The sequence below is a fragment of the Arachis hypogaea genome, chromosome 13 (assembly GCF_003086295.3).
Source record: "Arachis hypogaea cultivar Tifrunner chromosome 13, arahy.Tifrunner.gnm2.J5K5, whole genome shotgun sequence".
In the NCBI taxonomy this organism is placed as follows: Eukaryota; Viridiplantae; Streptophyta; class Magnoliopsida; order Fabales; family Fabaceae; genus Arachis; species Arachis hypogaea.
In genome coordinates, this window is record NC_092048.1 from 124,351,931 (window position 1) to 124,360,646 (window position 8,716).

At 40.3% G+C, this 8,716-nt stretch overlaps 1 non-coding gene across 1 annotated transcript; it reads left to right on the plus strand.

Annotated features, from left to right (window-relative positions):
- Positions 1-4,914: 4,914 nt before the first annotated feature.
- Positions 4,915-5,018, plus strand: LOC112739906 (small nucleolar RNA R71). Its single transcript, XR_003170842.1, has one exon. It is a non-coding gene; the product is annotated as a small nucleolar RNA R71 (small nucleolar RNA).
- The last annotated feature ends 3,698 nt before the right edge of the window (positions 5,019-8,716 follow it).

The following is an 8,716-nucleotide window of genomic DNA, read 5'->3' on the forward strand; positions in this document are numbered from 1 at the left end:
TAGAGCGGGAAGAAATAAAGAAACATCAAGAGATGATAAGCAAGAACCAGGAGGCTTCACTCAGAAGACTTGAAAGGCAGATGGAACAACGGGTTCAAAACCTTGCTGAATTGGGTGAGAAGAAGGGGACTCTGAACCCAAAGAGCCATGAAAAGGATGCTGTGTTGAAAGAGAAGGGAGTCATGAAGGAAAGTAAGAAGGCTATGGAAAGAGAAACAGAGGGAAGGAAGCCCATAGCAAGAGGAGGAAACCTAAGGCAACAGAAGCCTCAACTTCCATGAGCACAGAGTGAAGGATGTCAAGCTAGTAACAATAAAAGAGCGCTTGTTGGGAGGCAACCCAACCGGAGGTAACTATCTTTTCATATCTATTTCAATAAAAAGGTTAATTAGTTTTATCTATATTGCAAGAAGCTAAGTTTGGTGTTGCACACCAAAACAATCTAAGGGAGAATGAAGGATTCTAAGTTTGGTGTTCCACCAAAATCTCATCATAAAACACATTCTCACTTTCTGCATAATGCTGGCTTCAAGCATGTTGGATGAACTAGTTAACTATTCTGCTGTTTCCTATTTTTTAGTTTTATTGCTTTTGAAAAAGAAAAAAAAGAAAAAAAAAAGAGAGTTTCACACATGGTTAATTCAATGCATGAGAACCATTGGCAAGGTACTAAGTTTGGTGTTCCCACACCAAAGTAAGTTCAAAAGCCCACAAATAAATCATGCAAGCTAACCATTTCTTCTCTCAAGTGCTTGGGGAACAAGCAACTTTCAATATCACTGCAGAGTACCATACAAGCTTTTGGAAGGATTAAGCATCATCAACCAAAGAAATGAAAGAGGAATGTGTGGATCAGTGGTGATGATGATGAGGAGTAAAGCAAGCGAACTCCAAAAGGTTGTATTGTTAAGTGATTATCTTACATCAAACACTGCTATGATTGAGAGTGGTTTAGTTTCCCTGATTATCTGTCTGTTTAGCATGGTTTCTTTCTGAAATTCAATAAGCAAGATGCTTGATCATTCACAACATTTTTCTCTTCAAAACTTGTTTGCACTCAAAATTTCAAAAAAAATGCATCACAAGAAAGCTCTTTGAAAAGAAGGATTGAGGAATCAAAAAATTTTGAGGCAAGCAAAAGATTAGGAGAAGTGGTGGTTCTAGTTGTATGATTATGTATTGAGGTTGCATGCTTGTGAAAACTTGCATGGGAGTTCATAGGCAGGACATGAAGTTCAAAGAAGTATTGTGGAGATTCTAAAAAATCTATTGATCCAAGAAGCAGCAAACAAAACAAAAGAAAATAAAGAAAATACAAAAACAAAAAGAACATGGCCCAAGGCTCTGAGCATCAATTACTAGGCAGAAAAAGAAAGAAGAAACAAAACTCAAAGAGTTGTTAGCCTAGTAAATGCTTGTGGTTGAGTTGTGTAAAGGAAAGAGGCTTGAGCAAGTAAATCCTTAGGGGTGCTTTAACACCTAATACCTTAAAACCAACTGGTTTAGGAGTATTGATTGAAAGCTTATCTAAAGAGCCGCTTTGAGACATGACGCTTAGAGTCGAGGCCAAAGCACAGAAACTATAAGCTGCTTCAAGGTGACTACATATAAAGAGATCGCCATGATACCATTTGGATGAAAATCCTAAGACCTAAGACTCCCAATATGTGAGGACTAGTGAGCACTGAAGCCCTTGCATGAGCATATGATTTAGAGTTCACCCCACTGTTACTTAATCACTTTACTCACAGGACCTGACAAGTTGTTCTTCAATCCATCTTAAATGAAAGAACCATTGAGCATAATTTATTTCTTGCTTGGGGACAAGCAAGCTTTAAGTTTGGTGTTGTGATGACAAGTCATCTTAGCCTAGTTTCACTAGCCTTTTTCTTTTGTTTTCAATTGAATTATGCACTTTCTTGAGCCAAAAGCAAGCCAATTGGGTAGATTTTCATGTTTCCTTTGATTTAATCAACCATGTATGAATTCGTGCTATTTCATGAGGTTTTATGCTATAATTGTCATATATTATGAAAGAATGAATATCTCATGATTTTGAGCATAGCTTTGATGTGTTTGGTTGATTAATGATAGGTGAAGAAAGCTTGGAGAAAGGTTGATGCAAGAAGGAATGGCTAGGAGGAATGACTTGAGTCTTGGATTAATTATGAACCAGGGAGCAAAAGCTGGAGCAAAAGTTAGCCCTTAACTTTTTGGCTAACTTTTGGGCAAAAGCTGGACCAAAAGTTAGCCCCTAACTTTTTGGCTAACTTTTGGCATGAAAAACACTCCCTGGATGCACCAAAAGTTTGCGCCAACGTTAGCCCCTAACTTTTTGGCTAACGCTGGCGCTTGAAAAACTCCCTGGGCTAGCAAAAGTTTGCGCCAACGTTAGCCCCTAACTTTCTGGCTAACGTTGGCGCCATGAATAACTAAAGGGAGGCCAACGTTGGAGCAAAAGTTAGACCCCTAACTTTTGCCCCAACGTTGATATCAGCAAAACAAGGATGCTGATGTGAAAAGTTGGAGCAAAAGTTAGACCCTAACTTTTACTCCAACTTTTACTCAAGTTTTCATGATTCCAACCCGGTCCAAATCGGTTCTTCTCCAAACTCCAAGAGCAATTAACCAAGGCCTCTCTCAACCCAATTCCACCAAGAGCAAAGGCCCAATTGAAGGCTTGAAGACCATTTGAAGAAAGTGTATAAATAGATTAGAATTTAAGTTTTAGGGGAGCTTTTCTTTGGAGTTTTCATAGAGAGTTTTCGGAAAGCTTTTGGTGTTGAGTGAATTTTAATTTCTAAGTCTCGGGGAAGGAGAATTGAATTCCCTTCCTCTTAGTTTTCTTGTTTTGAATTTCAATTACAATTGTCTTGGATCTTGGGTTGGAGAATTGAAGAAATTCTGTTTCAATCTCATCCTGAGACCTCTCTGCTTTATTTTACTGCACAATTGAATTCGGTTTCGGTTAATTGCTTTTCATCTACTTTCTTTGCAATCTACATTTCCTTTGCAATTGTTCTTGTTGGATCTGGGAAGGGATTGAGATCTAGACTTGGTTTTCTAGTCTCTTGGGTCTTGAGATCTGGATTTCCCACTTCCCATTCCCTGTTTACAGTTTTCATGCTCATTTAAAATTCTGTTTTAAGATCATTCATCTTTTACTTCTCTGTTTGTTGCAATTTACTTTTCCTTGTTTAAATTCTGCAAATCCAATTCCCAATTTCCTTTACAATTCAAGCCATTTACATTTCTTGCACTTTAAGATTCCGCAATTTACATTTCTTGCGTTTTAAGTTTCTGCCATTTAATTTCTTGTTCTTTAAGATTCAGCACTATAATTTCCAGTTCTCTTTACTTTCATGCCAATTACCCATTCCTTTTACTTTCCAAGCAATTTAAATTCTGCAAATCACAAATCACTCAACCAAATCTTGATTCGCTTGACTAAATCAACCACTAAACTAAAATTGCTCAATCCTTTAATCCCTGTGGGATCGACCTCACTCACGTGAGTTATTATTACTTGATGCGACCCGGTGCACTTGCCGGTTAGATTTGGGTGTTTTGGAGAAATTCGTTTCTCCGCGAAAATTTCCCATCACCCCTAAATCACATAGTGCTCTGTCGAACATGTTTTCTCCTATGGCACAAGGTATATGAAAACTTCCTGGGTCTCTTCTTTTTGTAGGCAACTCAGGTTGAATAAGGGCACTACATTCCTTGTTCATCACTATAGTCTGCCCTCCCTTGAGTGAGCTTTTCCTGGGAAGAAGTTCCTTCATATATTTGATGAATGCAGGCATTTGTTGAATTGCCTTGATGAATGGTATGTTCACATGCAGAGATGCAAACAAGTCTAGAAACCTTGAGTATATTCTTTTTCCCACAGCACCATTGAGCAGTTGAGGGAATGGTGCATAGAGCTTCAGCAGCTCTTGTTGTGAAATTTCTGGTTCTTTATGATCTATATCCTCCTCCTTTGTTGAGTTGTCTTCAGGTTGTTTGCACATTCTGCCTTGCTTGTCTTCAATCTCTTGATCACTTGTAGTGACCATTTTGCAATCTTCCCATCTTACTTTCTTTGCTTCTCCCTTGGGGTTTTTCTCAATGTCACTTGGGAAGCTATCAGTAGGTTTGGGAATCTTCTCAGCTAAATATCCCACCTGGAATTCCAGCTTCCTAATGGTCTCTCCCTGGTTCTTGATATTGGCTCGCACCTCCTCCTTGAACACCTTATTTTCTTGAATCTCTTGGCTTATTCCTTCTAGTAAGGCTTCAATCTTAGAGAGCCTGTCATCAATTGATGAGTGGTTCGGAGCAGATGTGCTGTTTTGGTTTTGATAAGTATGTGGAGAGTTATTGTTGTGGGGGTGTTGAGATGTCCTCTGGGTGAATTGTTGGTGAGCTGCATTGTTGTTGGAGTTGTAACGTCTCTGGTCTTGGTTTTGATCTTGCTCACTTCCCCACCCAAAGTTCGGGTGATTTCTCCATCCAGGGTTGTAAGTCTTGGAGTATGGATCATAGTTTTTCCTTGGTGAATTCCCAATGTAATTAGCTTGCTCCTGACTCCCTTCTGCTTCTTGGTTTACTCCTTCTTGTGTTGTTGATGAAGTGGAGATTGCTGCTACTTGGTTCATCTCCATCTTCTTGGTGAGGTCAGCCAGCTGCTGGGTAATGAGCTTGTTTTGAGCCAACAGAGCATCTACATTGTTTAGCTCCATCACTCCTCTTGTGTTCCCTCTTTCGGAAGCATAGAAGTAGTCGTTTTCTGCTACTGTTTCAATAACATCTATGGCTTCCTCAATGGTCTTCTTCTTGTTCAAGGATCCTCCAGATGAATGGTCTACTGCCTTCTTTGACTCATAAGAGAGCCCTTCATAGAAAATGTGCAGCTGGACCCATTCGTTGAACATGTCAGGTGGACACCTCCTTGTTAAGTCTTTGAACCTCTCCCATGCTTCATACAGAGTCTCACCATCCTGTTGCCTGAAAGTTTGAATCTCAGCTCTCAGCCTATTGATTCGTTGAGGAAGGTAGAATCTTGCTAAGAATTTATTCACCACATCCTCCCAAGTTGTCAAGCTCTCCCTTGGGAAGGATTCCAGCCACTTGGCTGCCTTGTCTCTGAGTGAGAAAGGAAATAAGAGCAATCTATAGGCGTCAGGATGAACACCATTAGATTTCACTGTGTCACATATTCTCAGGAAGGTGGTCAAATGTTGGTTGGGATCTTCTTGGACACCTCCTCCAAACGAACAGTTGTTCTGAACAAGGGTGATGAGCTGTGGTTTAAGTTCAAAGTTGTTGGCATGGATTGTTGGCTTTTGGATGCTACTTCCACAATTGCCTGGGTTTGGATTAATGTAAGAGCCCAAAACTCTTCTATCCTCCCCAGTATGATTTGCTCCACCTCCTCTGCCATGGTTGTGAGTCTCTTCTTCATGATGATTTTCCATGTTTTCTTCCATGTTTGGTTCAAAATATTCCTCAAACTGTTCCTCCTCTTCTTCAGCACCAACTACTCGTTTTCCTCTTGCCTCCTTCCTTAGTCTAAGGAAGGTTCTCTCTGGTTCAGAATCAAAGGAAGTTGAAGCCCCGCTTCTTCTCCCTGTCATACAACCAACAAGTACAAGCAGAGAAGATAGGTGCAGACAGTATTTATGTCAGAATTGATGTTAGTTGTGGATGATGCAATATATCAAACAGTTAGTGGGTTAGCAAACAGAATTGAAAATAACAAAGAAAAACAAAAGAGTAGATGGAGAAGGGAAGAAGTTTAACTAAAACAAAAAGTAAATCAATCAAACAGAAAATGAAATACACAAAATAAAATGCTCAATCTAGTGATCTTCCAATCTAATCATTGTTGATACATAATCAATCCCCGGCAACGGCGCCATAAACTTGATGCGCGGAAAACTTGTCTCTCAACAAATCTCCCTTCGGCAAGTGTACCGAAGTTGTCGTCAAGTAAAAACTCACAATAGAGTGAGGTCGAATCCCACAGGGATTGATTGATCAAGCAACTTTAATTAGAAGAATGTTCTAGTTGAGCGAATCTAGAATTTGGGTTGAGAGTTGCAGAAAATAAGATGGCGGGAATGTAAATAACAGAAAAGTAAATGCTAGAATTAAAGGACTGGAAGTAAATGACTGAAAATAAATTACAGAATTGTAAATGGGAATGGGGGATTTGCTCATAAAAGTAAATCGCAGAAATTAAAGAGAATGGGTGAGATTAGAGATGGGGAGTTCATTGGGCTTAGGAGATGTTGCAATTCTCCGGATCAAGTTCATTTTCATCTCTTCCTCAATCAATGCACTCATTGATCTCCTTGGCAATCTTAAGTGATTGAATTACAATTCCTTGCAATTCAATCTCTCAAATCTTGATCAATAGCCAATTCCTTGGTCAATTGCTCATGAGAAGAGATGAAGTATGGTCACTGATTATACCACATGCATTTTCCAAACCAAGTATTGAGAAGGTTACAGTCACATACCCATCCAAACCCAATTTGGTCCAGCATGAGAAAGCATTTCTAGCTTGATCTCTTCATTCCTCTTCCAAGGTTCAAAAATGATCCAAGTTTGAATAGCTTCTCTTCCAAGATAACTACTCAATTAGATGAAGATTGAAAGCTTTCAAGTAAAATCAAGAGGAAAGATAGAAGAAGAACAATGAAAATTAGTATTGATCCATCAAATTACAACAGAACTCCCTAACCAAATGAAAGGGGTTTAGTTGTTCATAGCTCTTGAAAATGAAAACAAAGATGGAGAATACATCATAAAACTAGAAATTGCAAAGAAAGTAAATACAGAGAGTAATTCCTCAGCCTCCAGAACTACTCCTATATATACTACTCTTCTCAGCTTCTAGTTCACTCTTCAAGTCTTGGGCCTTTGGATCTTGAGTTTGAAGCAGTTCCTTTCTTTAATTGGGCTTGGCTTTACTTGCAGAGAGAAAGTACGGAGTGGGCAGAGACTTAAGCTCAGGGCGTAAGGAGTGTTAATCATTTAGTGAAAGTCCAAGTTCGGGAACGTTAGTGACACTTAACATTGTCACTAACATTCCAATGCACCCCTTTTGCCTTACGTTAAAACCCACGTTAACTAGGTTAACGTGGCTTTTAATGTTGCCTTATCAACCTTCGAGAACGTTAGTGACACTCAACATTGTCACTAACATTCCAGTGTGCCCCTTCTTGCCTCACGTTAAAGCTCACGTTAACTAGGTTAACGTGGCCTTTGCCATCCTTCGAGAACGTTAGTGACATTCAACATTGTCACTAACGTTCCAATGTGCCCCTAGGTCTCACGTTAGAGTCCACGTTAACTAGGTTAACATGGCTTCTAACGTGGCCATCTTTTAGCCATCCCAACGTTAGTGACAATGTTGAGTGTCACTAACGTTGGCTCATCTTTCAATTCTCATCGTTAGCTTCCACGTTAACCAAGTTAACGTGGAAGTTAACGTGACTCTTGGAGGTTGTGTGGTTGCTTCAACGTTAGTGACAATGTTGAGTGTCACTAACGTTGTCGACAACTCTTCATCCTCTACGTTAGTTCCCACGTTAACCAAGTTAACGTGGGAGTTAACGTGGTACTTAGCACCATAGGCCAACGTTAGTGACAATGTTGAGTGTCACTAACATTGGCTTCTCTCCCTCCCCCTTAACGTTAGAGGCCACGTTAACTAGGTTAACGTGGCTTCTAACGTGGCCACTTATGAGTAAGTGCCAACGTTAGTGACAATGTTGAGTGTCACTAACGTTGGCTCAACTTCTTTTCTCCACGTTAGAGTTCACGTTAGCTTGGTTAACGTGACTCTCTAACGTGGGCATTGATGGCTTTTTGAGAGTGTTATTGGCAATCACTTTTCTCATTAATCTTTGCAAGTTACCTCCCCTTTTCTTGCTCCTTTTTGGTCCTGAAATCAAGCAACAAAGTGCATCAAAGCTCTAATCCAAGTCATGAGTAATGCAACATAATATTTGTCACTAAACTTATGCAAAATTTTCATGAAATCATGTAAAATGTACAATGTATGCTTGAGTCAAGGCATAAGTGAATATTTACCCAAAACTAGCTTATTTCCTAAAGAAATGCATGAAACTATCCTAAAAACAGTAAAGAAAAGGTCAGTGAAACTGGCCAAAATGCCCTGGCATCACATGGTGAATGGATCTTGTTCTTTGCGTGAATTTTCCTCAGGAGTAGTCCGAGGAGTTTTCAATTTGAGATCGGCTTCTAATTGCTGTAGTTTTTCTTCCAATTCTCGACGTCGCTGTACCTCTCTTTGTAGATCCTTTCCGATTTCTCGTTGTTGTTGGGTTTCTTTCTCAAGTTGTTTCAAGCGATCTTGAAGCGCCTCTATTGCTCCCGGATTTGATGAATTTTTGTCTCCGTTGGATTCCGGGGTGTCTTTCAGTGTGGTGTCCGCATTTTTGTGTGGCATTCTGTTTTCTAGATCTGAATCGTGGTCGTTGTCATGGCCGTCCGCCATGGTGGTAGGATGACTTCCAGGTTCCCCGGCAACGGCGCCAATGCTCCGAGGGTTACCTGAAACTGGAGGTCGATCTCGGTTGAGATCTTCTGTACTGGTTGGTGCCGACGTGTCCGGCCGGCGGGGGGCGGCTGGAGCGATGGTGCCTGACTAGTTGGCTGGCTGCACTGCTGATTCCTTCGTCACCGGAGGGTGGGGGTACCT